The sequence below is a fragment of the Bos taurus genome, chromosome 16, assembly GCF_002263795.3.
Source record: "Bos taurus isolate L1 Dominette 01449 registration number 42190680 breed Hereford chromosome 16, ARS-UCD2.0, whole genome shotgun sequence".
Taxonomy (NCBI): Eukaryota; Metazoa; Chordata; class Mammalia; order Artiodactyla; family Bovidae; genus Bos; species Bos taurus.
The window spans coordinates 16,851,785-16,865,161 of NC_037343.1; positions in this window are offsets into that span (position 1 = coordinate 16,851,785).

Genomic DNA, 13,377 nt, shown 5'->3' on the forward strand with positions numbered 1-13,377 from the left:
TTTTTTTCCTGAATGTTTCCTGAATATTCATTGGAAGGACAATGCTGAAGCTCCAATACTTTGGCTACCTGATGCAAACAGCAAACTCATTGGAAAAGACCCTGAAGCTGGAAAAGATTTAAGGCAAAAGGAGAAAGGGCAGCAGAGGATGAGATGGTTGTATAGAGTCACCAATAAAATGGATATGAACTTGGGAAAATCCCAGGAGATAGTGAGGGACAGGGAAGCCTGGCATGCTGCAGCCCATGGGGTCACAAAGTCAGACAGGACTTAGCCACTGAACAACAACAAAGATAAAAGAAACAAAAAAAATTAAAGTTATCTCAAGAAGAGTTAATGAATTAATTTTATAAAGAGAGAAAAAAATTTCATTAAATTGTATGCATTTTTTCCAACTTATTTATGGATGTGGTGATAGACACATTATTTTTATTCTCTCTTCTGTTAGGTAGTAATGTGGGCGTTTTGTGAAAATTTTTTTACTTATTGCTTTTCATTTTTATTTTTAAGCACAGCCAGTTTCCAAAGAGAGCTTTGAAGTCAACAACTTATTGTATATATTCTGAAGTTATTCTAGATTATTTAATACTTATTCATACTTTTAATTAAAATATATTTTACTATGCAGAATAGAATTAATATATTAAAACAATTCCTGACTATAATATCAAGCAGAGTAGTATTGAGAAGGCATAATTTTCTCTTAATCATACTTAAACACAAACTTGGATCACCTTTCCAAAGTTATCAGTTATATCTTTTTTGATTGTAAGTTAGCATAGAAGGCATATTCTAGGGTATTTTATTTTAAATAATTATCATTGATCTCATGCTTGTTCAAGCATTCGTAGCCAAGGCCAGGTTCTAATATCTGGAGAAACAGCCTCTGAGCAGAGTCTGGGAACCCTGCACTGCTGGTTGATAGAGAACTTAACGCAAAAGGAAGTGTTTTCAATCTTGACTTCAAGTGCATGTTTCACACTGCTCATTTTAACATTGCCATAGTAAACTCTTACTAATGATCAGTTCAATATATTACATTAAAAATAGTTGGAAATGCAGTGATTCCAAGTGACAGTTACACGAATGTGTATACTTGCTGCTTATTTATGCTTTGTATATTTTTCAGCATGTATGTTGCACCTCAATAAATGGTTATTTAAAAGTGAGGAATCAAAAAGAGTTTTAATTATATCTAAGGATATGAAAAGAAAACTAAGAATAATCATACAATTAAATAAAATCAGGGGGTAAATCAAGAGAGAGGAAATATATAAATTTATGTTCATAATAAAGAATTAATGGATAATGTCTAAGCTTAGAGACTATTTCTAATAAAATATAGTTAATTTATAAAGCAACCTTTCTAATTTTAAATCTATAATAAAATTACATAAGTAAGAAAAAAATGAAATATAAAACATTTAAAGAACATACAGGCTAGAAATTATAAAATAAATTAATAATAATATGAGAGAAATAGTATTATACATATCTATCATAGTTTCATATGGGTGTGTGGACTAACCTCAAATATTTAAAGAAAAATCACTATGTGATTTGGCAACAAAATAAAAGTTTAAGTTATATAAAAAAACATATAATTAGTAAGACTAAAGAAAAGAGGAAATAATATATATATTTATACATGCAAAGGTTAACAAAAGTCAATTATCAAGAATTCTAATTTTATATCAGAGATGTTTAAACACAACTATAAATTATTAAGGGATTCCCAGGTGGCATTAATGTTAAAGAACCCACCTGTCAATGAAGGGGACATAAGAGAAGTAGGTAAGTTTCCTGGGTTGGGAAAATCCCTTGCAGGAGGGCAAGGAAACCCACACCAGTATTTTTGCCTAGAGAATCCCAGAGACAAAGGAGCCTGGTGGGCTACAGTCCATAGGCTTGATCTTATTAATATAATTCTTTAAAATGCTAAAGGATCAAATTCACTTTGAAGATATACCAAATAATGTAGCACTAACATTTACAATGAAAACATGCAAAGAATTACAAAGAAAACAGACATAAATGAAGAGGTCATATATTGAATTAACTACTGGAAAACATTTTAGAAATGAAGCACTGTAATTCTTGGTATTATAGCATGACTCTCTTGCAATAACATATAATAATTTGTGCTTTCTCTTAGCATAGATATCCTTTAATATGGCATGAACCAGGTAACTGGGTCTGGAAAAGGTGTTTTTAAGGTTTAACTCCAATTCGCATCACGTATCAAATGTATCTCATGTCCAACCACCTACCATAATAACCCTACCCCTCTAAAAAAAAAAGACCTCCCAAAGTCTCTTGCTCATTTCTAAATAATAGTCAACAGAATTATTTAGAAGAAAATCTTAATTTTGGCAAAAAAAAAAAAAAAAAGATTGCAAAGTAGAAAATACATGCAACGTAAATTATATAAAATCAACAGTGGAATTCCTATTTCCAGTTTTGGAGTCTAAGTCACTAAAATTAAGGCAGTATTATTAACAATTTAAATAATAATTAAAATATTAATAATGTAAACAGACACCAGTCTCTGGTGGCTCAGAAGGTAAAGAATCTGGAGACCTGTGCTAAATCCCTGGGTCGGGAAGATCCCAACTCTGGGTTGGGAAAATGAAGAACAAATCTTGAAAAAAATACACTTTAGAATGGTTTTACACATATTACAATGTAATCAGATAAAAAAATTCCTATCAAATTATGCAAAAAATATATGTTTTATGAAGAATAAACAAAATGTAAACTATGAATTAAAATTTATTTTGATATGTCACTAGTGGGCTTCCCTGTTGGCTCAGACAGATTGCAGAATCTGTCCGCAATGTGAGAGACCCAGGTTTGATCCCTGGGTTGTGAAGATCCCCTGGAGGAGGGCATGGCAACCCACTCCAGTATTATTGCCTGGAGAATCCCCATGGACAGAGGTGCCTGGCAGGCTACAGTCCATAGGGTCACGAAGAGTAGGACACGACTGAGCTGCTAAGCACATGTCGCTAGCAGTGAAAGTTTTACCAAACTATACAATGTTAATATAAAATTATATTTGAGGCCTTTAAATACCTCCCAAAAGATGTACACAGAAAAGACTTTGCAACTCATGACATAACAGTTAGCTTGGTCCATTATTATTTACTCTTCTTCATTTATGATTGAAATATTCCTAGCTTTGCAATTTGAAACAACATTATGTTCCTAGGTGGCTCAGTGGTAAAGAATCCTCCTGCCAATGCAGGAGATGGAGATGCAGGAGACCGGGTTTGATCCTCGGGTCATCAAGACCCCCTGGAGGAGGAAACGATAACCCACTCCAGTGTTCTCGTCTGGGAGCTCCCATTACAGAGGAACCTGGCGGGCTACAGTCCTCTTAGTCACGAAGAGTGGACCTTATCTGAGCCACTGAGCTTGCATGCAATCAAGGTAAATCCATTCTCCTTCTCAGGTTAACCTAGTTAACCTAATTAATAACCTAATTAACTAGGTTAACCTAGTTCCATGGTTGTTATTAATGCAATAAACAAATAATGTTAGCAAGAGGAAGGAAGAAAGGAGGGTGGGAGGGATGGCAGCTAAGTATTTAAATAATTTTCTCACCTGTCTAGAGCCGTGCCTTGTAAGCATGCAGTTATTTTGAGTGTTCATGTGATGTGCATTTCTCATCCCTTTAATCTGCACTATTAACTTCTAAACGCTCTTTAGGATTGAAGTTCAATCATTTTGTGAAGTATTTATTATGAACTCTGAACTATGTGAAGTTCGGTGCTTTAAAGATAAATAGTATGTTTCCTATTAATGTGCAAAATCCTCTTGGGGTTGTTTTACATCACATGGATTGCTGTTAAGTGATTATTTTCTGTGATGTTGTTTACACTACATTAATGCAAACAAGATTATGTCTGCTATTTTAGCATCTGTTTTAAATGATTGACTCATTAAACTTTCCAAGAACTCATACCACTGGATCCTGACATCATTTTCCACTGTTAATCATCTCTCTCATATACAACCATGTAATCCTGTTTTAAAACAAATTAAAGGCATTTAATAATCATTACAAATTTTAAAGCTTTTAGTTTATCCAGCATTATATTTTTAAAACATTTTAAACCCAATTCTGTAAATCTAACAACATAGTAATAATTGTATTATTTACACTTTTAGTTTTCTGTTACAAAAAGATTAAGCATTCATTAAATGTTCTTATCTAAAGCATTATTAAGAGTTTTAAAATGTACAAACATAAAGTTTGCTATTCCCTTAAATGCCCACATATTTTTGATCCATGTGCCCACAGAGCCACCAGAGACCCCAGTTGGTGGTTGGTAAGTGCTTTTGAACTGTGGTATTGGAGAAGACTTTTGAGAGTCCCTTGGAATGCAAGGAGATCGAACCAGTCCATTCTGAAGGAGATCAGCCCTGGGATTTCTTTGGAGGGAATGATGCTAAAGCTGAAACTACTTTGGCCACCTGATGCGAAGAGTTGACTCATTGGAAAAGACTCTGATGCTGGGAGGGATTGGGGGCAGGAGGAGAAGAGGACGACAGAGGATGAGATGGCTGGATGGCATCACTGACTCGATGGACATGAGTCTGAGTGAACTCCGGGAGTTGGTGATGGACAGGGAGGCCTGGCATGCTGCAATTCATGGGGTCACAAAGAGTCAGACATGACTGAGTGACTGAACTGAACTGAACTGAAGGCGTGTAAGTCTCCTGGCTGAGAACTGCCTTTCTCCCATAAACATCATACAAATGCATAGAAAATTTTATGAAAAAAAAAACTATACCTATGCCCTCCAAAATAGTAAAATATAGTTGCTTGTGTCTAAATATAGCTAGCTAAACTGAGAATATTCAATTTTATTTGATCGTAGCTATTTAAATATATTCTTTAATATCTATATTGTATAGAGTAGTTCTACAATAAATTACAAGGAAAAACTGATCCAATACAGAGAGCTTTATGAGCAGTTTACAAATATTTTTGGAAACAAAATGATTAATACATGTTTCCTTGAATTCAAATTAATACAGCTCTACATGGACATATTATTAGTGGATAACTTTGGATGATGGAAATTATGTGATTTTTGTGTGTGTGTATCTAAAACTGGAACAGGTTATTTACATATGTTATGGATATATTTAGTCAAGGAATGATAACTATTTTCTTTTAATGGACTGAAAGATATAAGAATATTATAAAATACGACTGTCAAGACTTTCTGACTGAATGGGGACATAGCTCAAATCAGTTCAGCTCAGTTCAGTTCAGTCACTCAGTCATGTCCTACTCTTTGCAACCCTATGAATTGCAGCACACCAGGCCTCCCTATCCATCACCAACTCCAGGAGCTTACTCAAACTCATGCCCATAGAATCAGTGATGCTATCCAGCCATCTCATCCTCTGTCGTCCCCTTCTCCTCCTGTCTCTAATCCCTCCTAGCATCAGGGTCTTTTCCAATGAGTCAAATCTTCCCATGAGGTGACCAAAGTATTGGAGTTTCAGCTTTAGCATCAGTCCTTCCAATGAATACCCAGGACTGTTCTCCTTTAGAATGGACTGGTTGGGTTTCCTTGCAGTCCAAGGGACTCTCAAGAGTCTTCCCCAACACCACAGTTCAAAAGCATCAATTCTTCGGCACTCAGCTTTCTTCACTGTCCAACTCTCACATCCATACATGACCATTGGAAGAACCATAGCCTTGACTAGACGGACCTTTGTTGGCAAAGTAATGTCTCTGGTTTTCAATATGCTATCTAGGTTGGTCATAACTTTCCACCCAAGGATTAAGTGTATTTTAATTTCATGGCTGCAATCACCATCTTCACTGATTTTGGAGCCCAAAAAATTAAAGTCTGACACTGTTTTCACTGTTTCCCCATCTATTTGCCATGAAGTGATGGGATTTGATGCCATGATTGTCATTTTCTGAATGTTGAGCTTTAAGCAAACTTTTTCACTCTCCTCTTTCACTTTCATCAAGAGGCATTTTAGTTTCTTGTGTCATCTGCGTATCTGAGGTTATTGATATTTCTCCCGGCAATCTTGATTCCAGCTTGTGCTTCTTCCAGCCCAGCGTTTCTCATGATGTACCCTGCATAGAAGTTAAATAAGCAAGGTGACAATAGACAGCCTTGATGTACTCATTTTCCTATTTGGAACCAGTCTATTGTTCCATGTCCAGTTCTAACTGTTGCTTCCTGACCTGCATATAGGTTTCTCAAGAAGCAGATCAGGTGGTCTGGTATTCCCATCTCTTTCAGAATTTTCCACAGTTTATTGTGATCCACCCAGTCAAAGGCTTTGGCATAGTCAATAAAGCAGAAATAGATGTTTTTCTGGAACTCTCTTGCTTTTTCGATGATCCAGCGGATGTTGGCAATTTGATCTCTGGTTCCTCTGTGTTTTCTAAAATCAGCTTGAACATCTGGAAGTTCACAGTTCACATATTGCTGAAGCCTGGCTTGGAGAATTTTGAGCATTACTTTACTAGCGTGTGAGATGAGTGCAATTGTGGGGTAGTTTGAGCATTCTTTGGCATTGCCTTTCTTTGTGATTGGAAAGAAAAGTGACATTTTCCAGTCCTGTGGCCACTGCTGAGTTTTCCAGATTTGCTGGCATATTGAGTACAGCACTTTCACAGCATCATCTTCCAATATTTGAAATAGCTCAACTGAGATTCCATCACCTCCACTAGCTTTGTTCGTAGTGATGCTTTCTAAGGCCCACTTGACTTCACATTCCAGGATGTCTGGCTCTAGGTGAGTCATCACATCATCGTGATTATCTGGGTCGTGAAGATCTGTTTTGTACAGTTCTTTTGTGTATTCTTGCCACCTCTTCTTGATATCTTCTGCTTCTGTTAGGTCCATACCATTTCTGTCCTTTATCGAGCCCATCTTTGCATGATGTATTCCCTTGGTATCTCTAATTTTCTTGAAGAGATCTTTAGTCGTTCCCATTCTGTTGTTTTCCTCTATTTCTTTACATTGATCACTGAGGAAGGCTTTCTTATCTCTCCTTGCTCTTCTTTGGAACTCTGCATTCAGATGCTTATATCTTTCCTTTTCTCCTTTGCTTTTCACTTCTCTTCTTTTCACAGCTATTTGTAAGGCCTCCTCAGACAGCCATTTTGCCTTTTTGCATTTCTTTTCCATGGGAATGGTCTTGATTCCTGTCTTCTGTACAATATCGTGAACCTTTGTCTGTAGTTCATCAGACACTCTGTCTATCAGATCTAGTCCCTTAAATCTATTTCTCACTTCCACTGTACAGTCAGAAGGGATTTAATTTAGGTCATACCTGAATGGTCTGGTATTTTCCCTATTTTCTTCAATTTAAGTTCGAATTTGGCAATAAGGAGTTCATGATCTGAGCCACAGTTAGCTCCCAGTCTTGGTTTTGCTAACTGTATAGAGCTTCTCCATCTTTGGTTGCAGAGAAAATAATCTGATTTCGGTGTTGACCATTTGGTAATGTCCATGTGTAGAGTTTTCTCTTGTGTTGTTGGAAGAGGGTGTTTGCTATGACCAGTGCGTTCTCTTGGCAAAAGTCTATTAGTTTTTGCCCTGCTTCATTCCGTACTCCAAGGCCGAATTTGCCTGTTATTCTAGGTTTTGCTTGACTTCCTACTTTTGCATTCCAGTCCCCTATAATGAAAAGGACATCTTTTTGGGTGTTAGTTCTAAAAGGTCTTGTAGGTATTCATAGAACCGTTCAGCTTCTTCAGTGTTACTGGTTGGGGCATAGACTTAGATTACCGTGATATTGAATGGTTTGCCTTGGAAACGAACAGAGATCATTCTGTTGTTTTTGAGATTGTATCCAAGTACTGCATTTCGGACTCTTCTGTTGACCATGATGGCTACTCCATTTTTTCTGAGGGATTCCTGCCGACAGTAGTAGATATAATGGTCATCTGAGTTAAATTCATCCATTCCAGTCCATTTCAGTTCGCTGATTCCTAGAATGTCAACATTCACTCTTGCCATCTCGTTTGACCACTTCCAATTTGCCTTGATTCATGGACCTTACATTCCAGGTTCCTATGCAATATTGCTCTTTATAGCATTGGACCTTGCTTCTATCACCAGTCACATCCACAGCTGGGTATTCTTTTTGCTTTGGCTCCATCCCTTCATTCTTTCTGAAGTTATTTCTCCACTGATCTCTAGTAGCAAATTGGGCACCTACTGACCTGGGGAGTTTCTCTTTCAGTATCCTATCATTTTGCCTTTTCATACTGTTCATGGGGTTCTCAAGGCAAGAATACTGAAGTGGTTTGCCATTCCCTTCTCCAGTGGACCACATTCTGTCAGATCTCTCCACCATGACCCACCCATCTTGGGTTGCCCCACAGGCATGGCTTAGTTTCATTGAGTTAGACAAGGCTGTGGTCCTAGTGTGATTAGATTGACTAGTTTTCTGTGAGTATGGTTCCAGTGTGTCTGCCCTCTGATGCCCTCTTGCAACCCCTACTGTCTTACTTGGGTTTCTTTTACCTTGGACATGGGGCATCTCTTCACGGCTGCTCCAGCAAAGCGCAGCCACTGCTCCTTACCTTGGGCAAGGGGTATCTCCTCACGGCTGCCCCTCCTGACCTTGCAGCCTCTGCATCACTTTGGCGATGTCCTGAGGGGCCCGCGAAGCTGCCCTTGAGGTGGCCATGGCTGCCCCTGAGGGTGGATACACCACGGGAGACTCTGTCCAGCGGGATGTGTCTCTAGACCACTCCAGAAAACATACTTGAAGTTTTCCAGTTCTTTCAAGTGACAAACAATTGCCAAGTCCCAGGCACTCACAGCAGTCTGGGAGGAAATCTCCCAGAGATCCAACCACTTCTTTTTCTTCTCTTGCTTTAAGACTATCTTCTTATAGGAACTCAAGATCCTCCTGGAGATGCTTGGCTGCCTCCAGTGTCTTGCTTCAGTGGCAAAGGCTTTCAGTGGCTCTCTTTCATGCGGAGCCTTTCCACCAGGTCCACCTCCCAAGGGGTCGAGGAGAAAAGAAATGGTTCAAATCAGTATGATTAGTCAAATCGTAATTCTAAAACTCTAATCATATGTATGTCTAAATGACAGAAATTTCACATCTACAGGAAGAGTTGGCCAGAATAATAATTTTATGTAGATGTTTTGAATTGGAAATGAGTCAGCCATGAAAAAAGGCAAAGTGTTGATTATCATTCCAGACTGATATACTACAGCCGTGGATATAGCAGTTAATTTTGAAGAATAATAGTTACTGATACAGATGACTCTTGAACAACATGTGGTACCCAAAACAGCAGATGCTCAAGTCCCATAGTCAGTTCTACATATCTGTGGTTCTGTATCCACAGATTCAGCCCACCACAGATTATGTAGCACTGTTTACTGAAAAGGAAATTGCACATGAGTGGGCCCACACAGTTCAAACTCATGCTGTTCAAAAATTCACTGTATATTGATCACCTACTATTTGTTAGACACTGACCCAATTCTTTATCTATTTTGTCTCCAAGGCAGGCATATTAATGCCCCCTTTTTTAAAATAGATGAGGAAATTGAGGGAGTTAATAAACTTGCCAAATATCATAGAGATGAAACTGAGATTTCAATGCAGGGAGTCTACCCAACTTTAAGAGCCTACACTTATAACCACTATACTATATAATCTCACATGTGTAGTTATCTATATAGGTATATAACCTATATAGGTTATACAACCTCATATATGATGAAGATTCTATGAAGACCAGAAAAAAAAAAAAAAAAAAAAGACAACTGTGACAAAAGGAGAGATTTTTGCAGGGAAAAAGTAGAAAACAGAAAAATATAGTTGGAGTTTGTATGAGAACTTAGAGCTGTATGTATTAAATAAGAATAAGAAAGTATGAAAGCAATAGGTGTTAAAAATACAAGGCTATATATTGAACTTGGCATGTTAATAAACCAATGGGGAAAGACCTGTGTTATATTTTAGGATTAATATAGCAGTTAAGAAAAATGAGATAGCATACCTAAATGTTTGCATAAGTACATGAAATTAAATGCAAAAATAATCAGTAAAAATAGCATCTATGCATTGAAAACACATTCAAGGACATGCGTTGTGCTTTACCAAACAAAAATAAGGCATTTTCCTAATGTGAAGTATTTAATCTGTTAGTAAATACTAATTAAGGATATCAAAACTTATCAATTTTTATTTCAATTTAAGATATTTTCTTAATTTTCTTATACACGAAAACAAAAATTAAATTGTAACACTCAAACTTTTTGTGCAATGTATTTGCATTGCTAAATTTTATGGACCAAATTATTCTAGAAATCATATAAATTTAACTTTCTATTTTTAGTTTTATAACAAAGAAAATAGTAATTTATAACATTCACTGTGGTAGAAATAATGATTTCTATATATTTATGTATATGCATATTTTAGTTTTTAAGTGATTAAATAAAGTAAATATGGGAGAAGTTTGAGAATTTCTCATTGATATTTTATGTACCATGTCAGTTTTCTAAAGTCTGCTTAGACCTTGCTTTAAAAAATCCTTGTCAAAAAGTGGAACAACTGATTCATCACGATATTGGGATCAGTTGATTGTCTTTTCTTATTCAAGTTGTGATTTTTTTTTCTTTTTATGACATGATTTTTAAAAATTGCATCTTTGATATCTGGTCTACTATGTTAAGAGTCCCTCAGTTCTAGTTAAACATCTCATCTTAGTAGATAGTCACCCTGTTTATATTGAACGTGTTACTCTTGGTTGAGTTTGGGGGCTGTGATTTCAGAATTTTTAACAATGCTGTTCTGGTCTACTTAGCTTACCTGGTGCCATGTAGTTCCCATCAGTCCTTGCTGATGCTGCCTGAGGGGGCGATAGAGGTTTGCCTGGGTTGGGTGACAACATGTTTTTAAGTGGGGGATGGTAATGGTGGAATCTCCTCCAGTTTCACACACACACACACACACACACACACACACACGTCTTGATGGTATGTCCTGAGCAGAAGAGGAGAGAGTCAGAGTGGCAGGAACAAGGAGGACTTCTAGCACAGGCCATTCTCTGAGGCTGAGTCTCTGCTGCTTTCTTGGCCCACCTGTCTTTGCATTTTTCAATAAGAAGGGAAGCAGAGGGTCTTTCCTTACTTCTCATTGTTAGTAGAGCTCCTAATTTAATTCCTCCTGCCATTGTGTCAGGCAGGCCAGGCCCACATGTCAGAAGGACTCAGATCTGATCCTGAGATGGAATGAAAAGTAATGAAATGATTTTGCATTGTCTGTGTTGCCTTTTGTCAGGAGGTAGAAAACACTAGACCTGGATGGTCTTTCCATTTTGAGGAAGGGAGAATACATAAATCCTAAAATTTTATATGACTTTGTGATAGGTGAAGATTTCTTAAACAAGTTTCAACAAAGTATCAAATTTAACTTGATTAATTAACTGAACTTTATTAAAATGAAGAATTTATGTTGTTCAAAAACGTCATAGAGAGGGTAAACAAGGAAAGTCACAAGGAGAGAGAACAATCATGAAACTCTTAAAGAGTACATTTCTGACACACAATTCATAGCTGGAATGTATAATTAAGCTCTACAAATGAGAAAAAAATCAAAGAAAAAAAATCAACTGCAAAGAAATGGCAAAAGTTAATAAGAACTGTGTAAAAGATAACCAGATAGACAAGAAGCATAAGAACATTTTCTCTACATCATCACATATCATGGCTATGCAGATGAAAAACCTCAGTGGGTTACCACTAGAAACCTGGAGGAGCAGAGAAAAATAAGGAACTAAAAATTTCCAGTTTCACTGAAAATGAGTGAACTTTAAGCATTTTTCATGAGAATGAATGATTTAAAATCACCTTGGGATGCTTGACTGTATTAAAGCAGTTTCTCATTATTAACAAAAATAACACCTCTTCTGTTTCACAACCCAGCAATTCTATTTCTATATAAATAGATATATAAGGCAAAGGAGTGCATATGTGCAAAAAGTTAAAAAGTAGAAACAAACAAACAAAATAACAAAGAAAACTACTCACAGTTGCCAAAAGTTAGAACTAACCAAAATGTTCATGAGTATAAGCAGAAAAAATTAGTTTAGTATATTAAAATAATGGAACGTTTTACAACAATAGAAAAGTACTAGTATATGCAATCACAGAGTTGAATTTAATAGACATATTAATAAAAATGACAAAAGGAAACCATGTTAAAATAATGTGTGATTCAATGTATGTGTAAAATACAAGAAATCATAGCTATAATCTATGCTGAGAGAAGACAGAAGAGGAGTTAATTCTACGAGGAGGGTATTGATTGTAAAATACAATAGGGGAATCTCATGTCCTTGAAATATTCAATGTTCTGTATTTTTATCCTTTAAACTAATTAATAATCAGAATTAAAATGGCAAATTTATTTCAAATAAATTTAAATTAGTTAGCTTAAAATTTATCATATCACCATATAATTAATAGAATTTTTGTTTTAGTCATAATTAATAACCAAAGCTTATTTTTGGATAAGTCAGAGATAACCTCAGGATGGATATTTGGCAAACATTATTATCATTATTATTGCAAAGAAATGGAAAAAAAATTCTTGAAGTTCTCATAAGTTAAGATTACCAACGGAATTTTTTGGAATCGTTTTTATCTTCCATATGTAATTTATTTTACATATGCTTGTTATAATTATTAAAATTAAAATTGTCCATAGTTAATATTTTCTGAGCTTTCAAACAAGGAATTCATCATATTTGAATTTAATTAAATTTAATTAAATAAATACTATTGAGTGCTCAAGTATTTAACTGCAGCACACTTGATTTCCTTTGAGTTTTCTACACTTTGCTGCTCTTGCCTTCCTATGAGTTATAAAATGTTTCCCACACCCTCCTGCCCATTATTACATGAAATAATTCAAGGTAATTAATTTTTTTTTGACAGGCTAGCTCAACGATGCACTTCCAATATATTAATTACTGTCATGATGAGGTTTGCAATGAAAGTTGAATACAGTTATTCTCTATTGGACAAATGAAGTCAACTCAGAAATAAATCACCAATCTAGTCTACTACTCTAGGTGAAAAAGTATACACGATTACTACATGTAAGAAATTTTGACATTACCTAATCATATTCTAGATACCAACAATTTGTCATAAATGTTGGAAGTATAGTTCATCAGATTTTTCTTATTTAAATATATATCTTTCTACGTTTGTGTGATATAAGAAGCTATACATGTTTATACAATCACGCTATTTGTCCTTGGCTTGGCTTTCACCCTTGCATAAAAATAAGTTTTCCCTATACATTTATATAAACATTTATTCCTGTTACAATTTTGTAGCTTAATAA